Below are 13,114 nucleotides of genomic sequence, written 5' to 3' on the forward strand. Positions count from 1 at the left end.
GAAGGCTGGTGGCCAGTTGCTCTAGAGGGTTATTTTGCCCCATGTTCTGGGTTGGGTACATGTAGCTGTGTGTGCATGTGTGCATGTGTTCCCATGTGTGTTGAACTTCAAACAGCTCTCTGTTGCCCCCGGGTCTTGCATAGGAATAATGTGGTGTTCCCTGTACAAACGCAGCTTGGAAAGGACTGTGGGATGGATAAAAGTCTGGCTGGATGTGAGTCATCCTAATAGCTTTGGCAAGGATAAGTCAGAGCTAAGTGAGGTCATGGCAGAACAATAAAAACAACTTTTGAAATCACACAGAAATGCGTCTTGCTCTTAAGTCTGTGGGCCGTGGGGGTACAGAATGTTCCCAGAGCACAGGGCTTGTAAGGATCTCATACCCAGAAAAATCCCAATTGTATGTTTTAAGAAGTAATTTCGGTAGAATCAAAGCTAGGAATAATATGTAAATAAGTTTGCTGAAATATTTTATTAATTATTCTAAAAATTCATTAGCCAAATCTTTTTATTTTTTTAATTAAAAAAACTCTCAGGAGGGGAAAAAAAGGGTTCTTCTGTAATTCTTTTTCTTTCCTAGACCCTTACACATAAGCTTGAGCTCTGGAGGCTGGAAGGAACTGTAGAATCATCCAATTCAATTCCTCCCTATTACAGTGAGAGAACCCAGAGCCAAAGCTGTGAAGCCTTGGTCAAAGGCGCACAGCAACTTCAAAGAAACCTAGTGTCTACCTGATGTAGCCACAGTTCCCCATTAGAGTCTGAAGACAAACCATTCCACCACCCCGAAAAACTTCATGTCTCTTTTACAACCTGACTGCCTCCTGTCTTGAAACCAAGCTGCCTGTGATGTTCACCAGTCCTGGAGGGCCCTGTCCATCTCTAAGGAGTTCTGCATGCAGGGGTGGGGGGTGGGGGGGCGGGCAATAGAAGAAAGTTTTTCTATTGATCAGAATCTGCTCTTATACGGCTTCCACCCAATCCCCACCTCTATTTGCCTGCTGCTGGAACCCAGGGAATTCAGAAGCTAGTTTCTGAAGTCTTTGCTCTGGGCTAAATGCAAGGCCTAGAAGAGACCATTTAACTCTAAGCCCTACAGATGGCTGTACCTTCCCTGCTGATAATGCCCTCCGGAAACAGGGTCACCCCTAGTTTCCATGATGCAGCATCTAAACCTGGGCGGACAAACCTCCCTGGAAGAGTCACCTCTGCCCTCCCGCCTGAGGCTTCACAGCAGCCTTGTGAGGCTCGCAGCCCCTCCCATGAAGATCTCATCCTGTACAGCCACAAGCTAAGAGTCTCGCTGACCCATAAATCACAGGCAGCGAAAGACTGCAAAGACCTCCAGAGAGCTTCCGTGCTACACTCAAGCTCGGGAACACCTTGTCAAGGTCTCGGCAGTTTATACTCTCAAAGCTAGATCATCGCCCTGTGAGATGCGGGAGCCTGCTGCCTTTTCTAGACAGTGCTGTGGAGTCGCCAGGGCTTGTAGCCAGCTGTTAGGCACAAGGAGAGGCAAAGCCAGGTGGAAGGCCTGGAATTATGGGGAGAAGGGCCATCAAGGGGAGCTGTCTGAAATGAGTCAGTAATACTTATTAATCGCTGGGAGGCAGTCTCTGTGCTAGGCATTTCCAATGTATTATTGTTTTAAATTGCAATTCATCTGTGGGCCTCCCCTGGTGGCGCAGCAGTTGAGCGCTGGGCTGAGAGGCTGCCCACAGCCTCTGCAGCGCAGGTTTGTTCCCCGGCCGCCGGCGAGGGTCCCACAAAAAATAAAATAAAATAAAAAATAAAAAATAAATTACAATTCATCTGCACTAGACCCGAATAGGAAAGTCACTGCCATTCTATTGCACAGAGAGGAAACTGAGGCACAGGGGACGGGGTGAATCGTTAATAAATGGCTGAGATAGATTCAGATCTAGATTTGCCAACTCAAAATTAAGTCTCTATGTGACTACTACCCCCATTTGACTCTTTTCTGGGCAGAACGCCCCTGATGGCGAGGGAGGACACTTCTGTTCCTCCCCCACCCCCAGGTCTTTGGCATCTGGCCAGCCACCATCACCAGCCCAAGTGTCAGAGGCCACGCAACCCAGGACTGAATTTATGGCAGCAAAAGGCCAAGTCCAGGGCAGACCTGATTCATGCCCTCTCAGCACTTCAGCCTCTCCAGAGCCCAAGTGTCCAGCTGTGAGCCAGAAGAGTCCATTTCCTTTGCCAGAATAAGAGGACATAAGATACGTCTGGAACCTCTAGGTACTTGAAGGATCTGCAGTAAGAATGTTTCTGGAGGCCTCCTCCAAGCAAGCCTCTGAAGCACTGCTGCCAACAGAAACCCAACTGGGTTAGAGCCGCTTCCTGACTGTGGATGACCAGAGACCGGGGCCCCAGTGGGTGCCCTTCCATCTAGGGCAGCTGCGGTAGCCCCTTTGCCTGGGAACAAGACTCTGTATTTGTAAATTAGCCAATACTCAGGACAATCCTGTATGGCTCTGCTTGAAATCTCCAGCCCCCAGTCTACTTGCCAGGCTGTACCTCCTGACTCACTCCCCCTGCTCCCTTCTTTCCTTTCACACTGCGGTGTCCAAGCCCCGCCGAGTTCCTCCGTGATCTGAGGCTCCGCGCACACACTGCTCCCTCTGCCTCATGCGCTCCTACTTATTCTTCAACACACAAATCGAAGGTCTCCTCCTCTCTAGAAACTTCCTGAATGCCCAAGTGATATTCCCTCTTATGTATCACATGGCCAATCATTCAAACATGTACTGCACTAATAAATGTACTGGACTCTCAATACGTGCTCATGTTTTCCCCCATCGGATCCAAAAATTCTCATTGTTGTACTGATGACAATGACAATGGCTGGCTCTGTCTGGAATGGCGCATGGCTTGGTGGAAACTTTACTTAATAGTAAGGTACCATGTATCCATTCAGGAGGCATCAGCATCTCACTTTGCTTATACACATGGTCCACATTTCCTGGCTGAAACCTCTAAGTCGTCTTGTTAATCCCCATCTTATTCTGCAGCTGATCAATTCTCCTTCATCATTCCCCTCTTTTCCCCCAGTGCTGTTGGGCTGTTTCGGGAAGTTCTCACTTTGCACACATGGCCTATTTGATCTCTCCCCTGATATGGGATAGTGATGGAGGCTGAGTTGAAAATTTAGGATGGAGGCATCACAACTCCAGAAACTGGAGATGGAAGTAGAAATGATTAACACAGTCATTAAACCAGCTACAAAATTGAAAAATCCTTAGGTGCCAACTGCTATAGCAAGTATCAGGCTGCTATAGGAAGTATAAGGAGGTACAGGCAACAGGTGGGATATGGAGACCGAGGGCCATTATAGGGAATCCCAGGTCCTTACAAATCAACCTAGTTACGCCCTAGAAGTAAGTAATTTAACAACAGATAACAATTCCAAAAAGGAATGTCCCCCTCCCCCCCAAAAAGTACTGTATCAATTTCTACCCTGGCAAAACCCACCTGTGACTATGCAGCTGTTTCTTTTCACAAAATCCTTTCTTTTTGCAAAACAGGAGCAGCAACACTTGTCCCCAGACTTCCTGCCTGTGACTATGCACCTGTTTTAGCAAACCTGTCCCTTTCAGGGGCAGCAATTTCTGCCTGCTTGTGTGTGTGCAAGTGTCCTTTTCTTGCCCTTCCCTTTTTATATAATAAACCTGCCCTTTTGGATATTACCAAATGCCTTGCCATGTGGGGAAACTTGCTGTGCCCATCTGTAGCTGGAGAACTGAAGGAAACAGAGCTCCCTAGCATGTGGGGTGGGTCACAATGGTGAGAATGGGTGGATGATGTGACGGAAGGTGCTGAATGGTCTGGGCAAATCTGGTCTTTCCCTGGAGATGTGTTCTCTGAAACTGAAGCAAATATACTGAGATGTGGGAAAATGAAACAATAAATCCTACTTATAATTATTTTGTGTAAGAATAATAACGAGTTCTTATTTGCATATAAATATTTGATATTTATGTGTGCACATACATGCATCTATCTTGCCTTTAAAATAAGCACATGCATGTTGGAGGACACATGCTTAGAAATCTTTAATGGCAGGGAGCACAGTCAGAACAGTGTAGAGACAGCTGTCTTAGGGAGGGAGAGGCCAGTCCAACTTACATGGGGCAGGCTGTCTGGCACAGGCCTGGAAAAAAACCCCAAAGTCCCTGAGATGGTCCCAGACTGCCTTGTAGCAGTGGGACAGAAGTGTCACCCCAGAAAAGAAGTATCTTTCTCACAGGCCAAACGGTATTTTCCAATTGAGAAACTACTCAAAATTTTTTAGTCAGCAGAAGCCCAATCACTGACACACAGAATGAGAGTAGTGAGCCTTTTCAAATGCAACACTGGATTTGCACTACCTTGATTTTACAGAAACAGGTTAAAAGCACTAAGAAGTGGCCTTAGTCCCAGTTGGCAACCAGCAAAGTCGAGATTCCAGTAGAGGCCTGACTCCAAAGGGCCTGATGAGTCTGGGCTGGATGTGGGCCTTGGGCCGTGGGTCGTGGAAGGAATCCCATCCCGAAATTGCTGGGACTTCCCCTCCAGGGTCAGGTTGCTCTATTTTCAGAGCGACTTTGCAGAGACAGCCCTCAGGAGGGCTCACCACACGTTCTGGGTACCACTGGTGGTATAAGTCATTTAACTTACATTGATCAGGATAAAAGTCAGACATTTAAAACCATGATCTGAATTCTGAAACTGGGCATGATGACAGTTCAGTGTTCTCCAAGGTCTCACAGCCCTCAGGGCCATGACAACCACATAGACCCAAACTGGAAGAGTATTTACATACCCACAACAGTCAGCTGACTCCTGTTAAATATCAGTTATTAAAAAGAAGACATTCATTTTTGGTAAAAAAGAAATATGCTCCCATCATAAGATCATTGCTTCTCTATTACATGAAGCTAAACCATCAATTCTAAAGATTCATAACCCTGGTGGTGAGTTTGAGTTTTGAGAGTTTAGAGATTATTTTCTATTTCTCTCCTATGACTGTTAACCATTTTCTTGGTTTCTGGGATGAAATCATCCGCAATATTCAGTTAACTTTCAACTGCCATTGACAGCATCAATACTTAGAGTTAGCAGGGGAGTGGGGGGTCATAAAACTAGGGAAGGACATCAGTAAAAGAGAAAGGGAAGAGGAAAATCATAGATTTCTAAATCTAAAAAATTGCTGTCAATCCTTTTAAGCTCCTGATTATGACATAACCAGCTGTGGTATTACCGAATGTGACCAGCAGAGGGCGGCTTCTCCTTGTTTAAGGAGCTGCTGTTTTTCCAAAGAATGCAGGAGCTGTGTCTGCGCAGACCTCCGCATCAGGAATTATAAATAAATCTCCTCTTAGCTTTTGCCTCTGTTGAAAGGGCAAGAAGGGGCTGGTGAAGAAACAAAGCTTTGAGGGTCCTACACACATGTGTTTTTCCATACGCAACTCTTGCTGTTCACTGAGGTTTAAATGTGAAGCTGAGTGCAAGGACAGAATAAGGGTGGGGGGTCAGAGGTCATAAGTCAAGGCAGGGGTGGGAGGGCAATCTGACAGCATGCATGCCCCTCCCCACTTTGGCAGAGCCACGGAGACCCTAGTGGTCAACTCCCCTTACTGCCTCCCCCCAAATAGCTTCCCTCACCCCCCACCTCATGCCTTGCTGCTACCAGGTCTGTGGCTATTAGCCAACAAGTGGGTTTATGGGTACCTCTTCTTCTTCCCTGTGCCTGTCTGGGACTTTCACCACTGGGAGGATGTCTGCCATAACCCTATGCTCTTCCTTGCCCGCCTGAAGCAGAGGGACACTGTGAACTGGGTGACACTGAACACTGTGTGCAGCTGTTCCCCATCCAGACCAGGCTGGCTGGGCATTTTTGCTATTAGGGTTCCTACTGTAAGCCCCCACACGAGCCCCTCAACCTCATTGTGTCCTCAGTCCCCAGACACCCCGCCTCTGCTGACCACCTAAGCTCAGGGCTCTGCTTCTTTTCACGTCATCACTCTGCACAGGTCCTGGGTAAGAGGCCTCCCCTTCTTACCCTGGAGAAGTAGTAACTGGCCCTCATCTTCCTTGTGAAGCAGAAAGTCTGAACCGTTTAGTTGGGACCATTTATTTCACTGGGCCTGCGCGGCTCGGGCTGCAGAGGTAGCTGGCCTTCTCCCTTTGAGAGCCCCCCCCAGCAGCTACCTTTCCTTGCTACCCTGTTACCAACAGTGCAGACTAACAGCACCCACCTGAGGCAAATATCCCCACCCACAGAACAGCTGGCTCCAGCCTGCAGGTTTTGTGCCCCGAGTCCCTCCAGCCCGGAGGGGGCTCTGTGTCCTGAAGGTGTCTCCAGACAACTGGGACTACTGTCCCCAGAGCACTGTCACCAAAGCATCTAATAAACTTCTTGGATCACCCAGTTCTAAGTGATGCGTTTGTTCACAGGTCTTTGAAGCCCCAGGTTGGGGTCCTGTCTTACCACATCACAGCATCTCTGGTGGTTCTTTGCAAAATACTTCAGGTTGACTCCTCCTCTTTATTTAAAAGGAAGAGTGGGTGGGCCTCCTCGGTGGCGCAGCGGTTGAGCGCTGGGTTGCGAAGCTGCCGGCAACCTCTGCAGCGCCGGTTCGATCCCCGGCTGCTCCCCGGCCACCGGAGGAGGGTCCCACATGGCGTGCAGACCTCTCCTGCCGCCCGCTGCTCCCCTCAGCAGTGTACTTCGGTCCTTCTGCCTGCTCTGCTCCCCGCTCTGGCTCTGGTGAATTCTCTCACCCTCCCGCGCTTCTGACTGTACCCAGTGCTTGTATAAATAAATAAATAAATCTTAATAAATAAATAAAAGGAAGAGTGGGAAGAAATAGGAAATACCAGGGTGGTTATGAAGCCAGAAATCTAAAAATAGCTTCTGTAAAGAGCAGCAGACTCCATTGTGGTTTCTCTTTATCTTGAAAGAGCAGCAGCTAATGACCAAAATAGGCTCACTTTATCTTGACGGTAACAAGCCCCGGCGTGGGGCTGGGCTTCGGGGTAACAAGATCACAGGGCCTCCTGAAGAACAAGGCAGGAGGGGGTTCCAGGGTGTCCCAGGGGCTCCTTCCAGTCAGGAGGGGCGGGGCTCCTGTGGCATCCTGGTGCCTCTGTGGCCACTGCTTCCTCAATGTCAGCAGAGAGGGTCACGGGCACAGGTCAGCCTAGAGAATATTTTTTTTTTAAGATTCATTTTATTTATTTATGCATACAAGAGCCGGGGTGCAGGCCAGAGGTGCAGGGAGGGTGAGAAGATTCACCAAAGAGAGAGTGGGTCGAGCATATTTTAAGGTAGTGATGGCAAATGTTTGTGTGATCACCTCAGGAGACCAGTAAAACGTCCCTCCCCTTTCACCTTCAGATCGTAGAATAATACAGAAGATTCCCTAGGTGTCATTCACTGTGCTAAATTTTTTGTTTCATTTTGTTGAATTGTCACAACTTGTAAGATTCCCAATCTTGCAACGAAGAGTAGCGTCAAGATTTGAAAAGTCATTAAATCACAGAAGCCAGATTTAAACCCAGATTTAACTTTCAAACCTTGCTTTCTTTCAACCTAACCACTACCCCAGACTGCTTCTGCAGTAAAATCATGACGCAGTGAAAACAATGGTGAAAAGCAGAAAGAATTTCCTCTTCTGGACAGTCATCAAGCCTTAAAGGGAAGCTCCTGAAGAAGATACCCAGTCCCCTTCCAAGGCACAGTATAGATGCTGGAAGAAGCACCCTGGACTGCTCTCTCCCCACACCCCTATTCGCACAAATGTTTACCTGCGCCCTCTCTATACACCAAGGGCAGCAGTGAACACCACCCAACCCTGGCCCCAAGGAACCTGTGGTCTAGGAGGAGACAAAACGGTTAAGTGGATAGATGAGTAAAGTACATCCAGTGAGACATGTCAAAACAGGGTGCCCTGACAGATGTAACAGGTGACTGGCAGCAGGTGGAGCAGCCTGGCTTTGGGTAGTGCAGGAAAGTCTTTCTAGGTGTAGTTTAAATGGTTTTTCAGGCTTTTCTGCCCTCCCACCATTAGGGTTGCCCTGCCTGATGGGGCACCTGCAGTTGTTACATTGCTGCTAACTGACTTATTTACTTCCTGGGCCAGGGAGGAGTATTGAGAGATAATCACCAAGAGAAGCAGAAGAGAAGAGCCAGGAGAGAGGCAGGAGAGGGGAGAGAAAGAAGCCAGAGAAGCCCAGAAGCCCAGAGTGAAGACTTGGGGGGAGGCGGGGCTTGGAGGCCTCCTGGCCTCCTGGCCCCCTGGCACCCCTGTATGCCGTGTACCTGGTTGTTGCAATGCATGTAAAAGCTCAATAAAAGCCTGCGAATGCCACTAATGGCTCCAAGACTCTCCTTTACCCATCTGCCGGATCGTAGATAACCTGCTCAGTGGCCATCCTGCCTCTACACTAGGGAAGGTATTTGTTCAGAATGTCACACAGGAAGGTCACTGTTTACCGGCCAGAGACAGCGACTTCTCAGTTAAGGGACCAGCAAAGACCCTCAGTGAGGGATGTCTTGCTGCTGGCAGTAAAGTGATCCAATTTGTGTTTTTAGGGGATCACTCTGGAGTCTGGACAATGGGCACCAGAGGCCCAGGGGACATCAGGGCCAGCAAGTGGGGACAATACTGGCCAGAGCAGCGTGCTGCAGAAAAGGCGCTCCACCCCAGGAACTCCCCTGGGGGCAGACTCTCATCCCAACCCCTGGGGGAGAATCATTGAGCACCACTCCCAGCCCCTCTGCCCAAGGGGAGTGATGAGACAGAGAAGGAAAGCTAGCTCCACAGGGTCACCTGCTCTCCCTCTCCCCCATACCCCTCTGTGATGCCTCTGTCCTCAGAGAGAGCACATTCTTCCCCTAGAGTTTGGGGGTTCACCAGAGGACAGTGCCCTAAACTCAGTCTGGGTGAGTGAGTCTGGTCCAAGCCCATTCCCAAGTCAACCTCAAGGTCCCTCCACCTGCCTGGCACCAGCACCTGGAGGTCAAGAGGGACCCCATCATTTCTGGCTCCCTAAACTGTCACTAGGATGAACACACCAAAGGAGTGAGAGCCAGTCAAGACTAGCTGATGGAGTCTGGCTGTGAGGAACCAGGGATGAGAGTTTAAGGATATCTGCAAAGTTTTGACATTGTAGATAGACACAGGGAAGACAGGAAGAGGAGCAGCACCCTACTGGAGGGAAATTCTAGAGTTCTGTATGCTGAAATTTGCTACACTTACCAACCTCCAAGTGGAGATATCAAGTAGGCTGTTGGAGAAAATGCTAAAGGATGATTTGTTAAGGACATCCGGCTGCCCCCCACATTGTACCCCAGAGGCAGAGGGGGGCCCTCTTCTCTCCTCTCCCTTCCCACCGTCATCCATCTTTATGCTCAGCGCTCACACCTCTATGTGACAGCACCAGTTAAACAAGGGCATAGGTGCCTCCAAACTGCTTTCTCTCTTGACACTTAATTAAAAAGTAATTAATTTCTTAAATAGCCATTCACTGAGCTACAGAAGAACCTGAGAATCAGGGAGACATCGAGTCCAGCAAAGACCAGCTCTGTAGTGTAGGGACTCTGTTCCAGCGGCACCTCCCCTTAATGAAGTAATAAAGCCAGATGACTTTCATTGTGCAAAATGAACATTGCACTTTCATGTGCAAAATGAACTAGGCCCTGTGCCAAGCACTTTCTTTGTTTCCTCTCGTTCTCCCAGGGACCCTGGAAGTGGGTGACTATTCTTGGTCCATTTTTCAGTAGAGGTAACTGAGGCTCAGAGATTTTTAGCAAGTAATTAACCTAGTGTCTCACAGACAATAAGGCACAGAGATGGGATTCAAATCCATGTGTGTTGACCTCAGAGCACTGTACTTCTACCCCTCTCTGGGTACCTCAGGGCTGCTGGAGAGGAGGGCCAGAAAAGAACAAGGCCTCTGCCTCATCTCTGTCCTCAGTCTGTTCCCCGAGCTGAAGCAACCTCACCACTGCCTCCAACACACAGAAATTCATTTTCTCTTGCAGAGTTCTGATGCAATGTGGCCACACAGGCTCCTCAGCTCCCAGTCACACGGTCATGCTCCTCTCATCTCAGCCCAACATGATTCAGGAGGCGGGGGAGTTGAGTGGGGAAGGAGTTAAAGCCCAGGAGGGTGCAAGCAAGATCTTGGGCACAGCCCCAGCCACACTTGGCCCTGACACATTCCTCCCAGAACCCAAGCGGGAGCAGATGTGAAGACCAAGGGGCTGGGGGGTATTATAATTGGAATCTAAAACCTGGACCTGGTCCTCCCTGGTGGCACAGGGGGTTAAGTCTCAGCACTATCAAGCTATCTGCAGCCACTGCAGCAAGAGTTGGAGCCCCAGCCAGGGAGCTACCCACATGGCTCAGCAGACCTCTCCTGCCTTACCCGCTGCTCCCCTCAGCAGTGTGTTTCAGTCAATCTGCCTGTTCTGTTCCCCACTCTGTCTCTGGTGAATCCTCTCACCACCACCCCACATCCCTGGCCTGTACCCCAGCTCTTGTATGCATAATATGAATGAATGAATGAATGAATGAATGAATGAATGAATAGATAAATAAATAAAACCTGGACCTGCCTCACACAAGTTAAGGTCCTGGGTCAAATCTCATGACCTCTGCCGACTTCCCCATCTCTATACTGGAAACACCCGACTCTATCAGTGTTAAATGGTCCCTGCCCATCACTCAACCTAAACACTTTTGTTGACTCCTTTCTCTCTTGAAACTGGCTCTTAAGTTTCACTTCCCTCAGTTTCCCCCTCTTGCTCTAGGCTGCTCAGAGGTCTCCTTTGCTAACTGCTGTAATTCAAGCTGCTCCCCCAAATCTTGATATTTTTCAAGGATCCACTCTGGGGGTTCCTTCATCTCACTCTGTGCTTCTTAGCCCCCATATGCTATCTCACCCCACATATGTGTCTTCAGTTCCAGTCAGTTCCCCAATATGCAGACGTGTATTCTCAGCTCTATTGGGCCCCTACATTTTATCGCACACTCCCAGTCATTTTAAACCCAAAACTCCAAATTGATGAGGGAATTTACCCACACACTTACCCAAACCTGCTCTTCTCTGTATCTTCTCCAGATGAATGGCTACTCTACCCACTTGGTCATTTGAAATCTACGCATCACCCTGGATTCCCTAGATCCCAGTCACCCATACAACACCCATCTGGCTGTTGTTGTGTATGGTTTGATAAACGTCATAACAAATTTGCAATCTAGTCTGCAATTTGGTTGCCTGAGTTCTGCAAACTGCAGAGACTCAGATTTTAGCCAGTCTGTCAGAAACACAGAGAATGCTTTTGTGTGCCACCTGAAGTGGGGGCAGTCTTAGGGACTGAGAGCCCTTAACCTGCAGGGTCTGACACTGACCCCAGGTAGATAGTGTCAGGACTGAGTTGAATTGTGGGACACTCAGCTGGTGTTGGAGAAGTGCTTGGTGTGGGAAATACCCCCCGTCCCCCCTGGCCACACACACACTGGAATTGGTGTCAAGTTTAGTCAAACACTCCTCCACATTGCACACCACCACAGCAGTGCTGACCATCCTTCCACACACTCTCGGCACGCAGTCTGCCCTGATCTCACCCAACTCAGCTGGACACCATAGCGATGGGGATGTAATTCTAGTATAGTCTGTATTGCACCGTATTGGGTGTATATTTGTTTCTCTCACTAGGCTCACTGAAAGCTGAGACAAAATCTTATTTTTGTCTCCAGTGCCTACATTCTGCTTGACTTTGTAAATATTTGATTGTTTCAAGAAATCAGTCTGATTGTTACACCTTCCTGATCATATTTATTATGATGAAATTTCCCTTTTTACTTCTGATAATAGTCTCTCTTAAAGCCTACTGCACTTAATATGAATTTAGCCACGTCAGATTTTTTTTTTTTAAGATTTATTTATTTATTTATACAAGCACTGGGTACAGTCAGAAGCCAGGAGGGTGAGAGAATTCACCAGAGCCAGAGCAGGGAACAGAATAGGCAGAAGGACCGAAGTTCACTGCTGAGGGGAGCAGCGGATGGCAGGAGAGGTCTGCGCACCATGTGGGACCCTCGCCCCGTGGCTGGGGATAGAACCGGCGCTGCAGAGCTGCGGGCAGCTTCGCAACCCTGCGCTCAACCGCTGCGCCACTGGGGAGGCCCACGTCAGATTTCTTATGCTTACTTTTGAATGATACATCTTTTCCCGTTTCCTTTCCTATCAGCCCTTCTCGTGTGCCTCTTGTAGACAGGATACAGTTGGGGCCTATTTTTTTGTCCATTCTGACAAGGGCTGCCTTTTCATCAGAGTGTTTTAAAGGATTAACCTTCAGCGTAATCACTGCTCTGGTTGGGTGTAGGTCTACCACTCCGCTATTTGTTTTCTGTTTGCCCCACATTTGTTCCTTTATCGCTTCTCTCTTGCTTTCTTTTTGGTTAATTGAGTATTTTTTAGAAATGTACTCTCATTTATCTATTTAGCTTTTGTTGCACTTCTTGCATTTTTAAAGTAGTCATTGTAGCTATTGTAATATATAGCCTTAACATTTTACCATGTATTTAGAATTAATACGATGTTGCTTTATGTAAAGTGTGTATTATGTTACATGTACATAAGTTATAAGCTTCATGATACAGTATTAAATTTTTTGCTTAAATATTCATAGCTTCATTTTAAAGAAATGGAGAGGAAAATGGTTTCTTTTTAAAAAAGAAATCGATCTGGAAAAAAAATCATGGCATCATCAACCATGTAGAAATAGAAGAGAACCCACAGATCACCTAGTCAAACACCCCATTTTCACTGAAGAAACTGAAACAAGGGAGGCAGGCAGCTGGGCCAAGGTGAAATGGGTGTGTGTGTGTGTGTGTGTGTGTGTGTGTGTGTGTGTGTGTGTGTAAGCAAAGGGAATTCCAAGCTTGTGTGCACCATACACATGAACATCTCACATTTTTGGAGTTATTTGGATTTACAGAAAATAGTGCAGGCATTACATCCCATTTTCTCTTTTTATTAGCTTTCTGATTCAAGCTCAGTCTGACTTCTGGCCTGGTCTGATTTCTTTCACACTTTTGCT

Source organism: Talpa occidentalis, unplaced genomic scaffold (genome assembly GCF_014898055.3).
Source record: "Talpa occidentalis isolate TD23 unplaced genomic scaffold, MPIMG_talOcc4v2.1 talOcc4.5, whole genome shotgun sequence".
In the NCBI taxonomy this organism is placed as follows: Eukaryota; Metazoa; Chordata; class Mammalia; order Eulipotyphla; family Talpidae; genus Talpa; species Talpa occidentalis.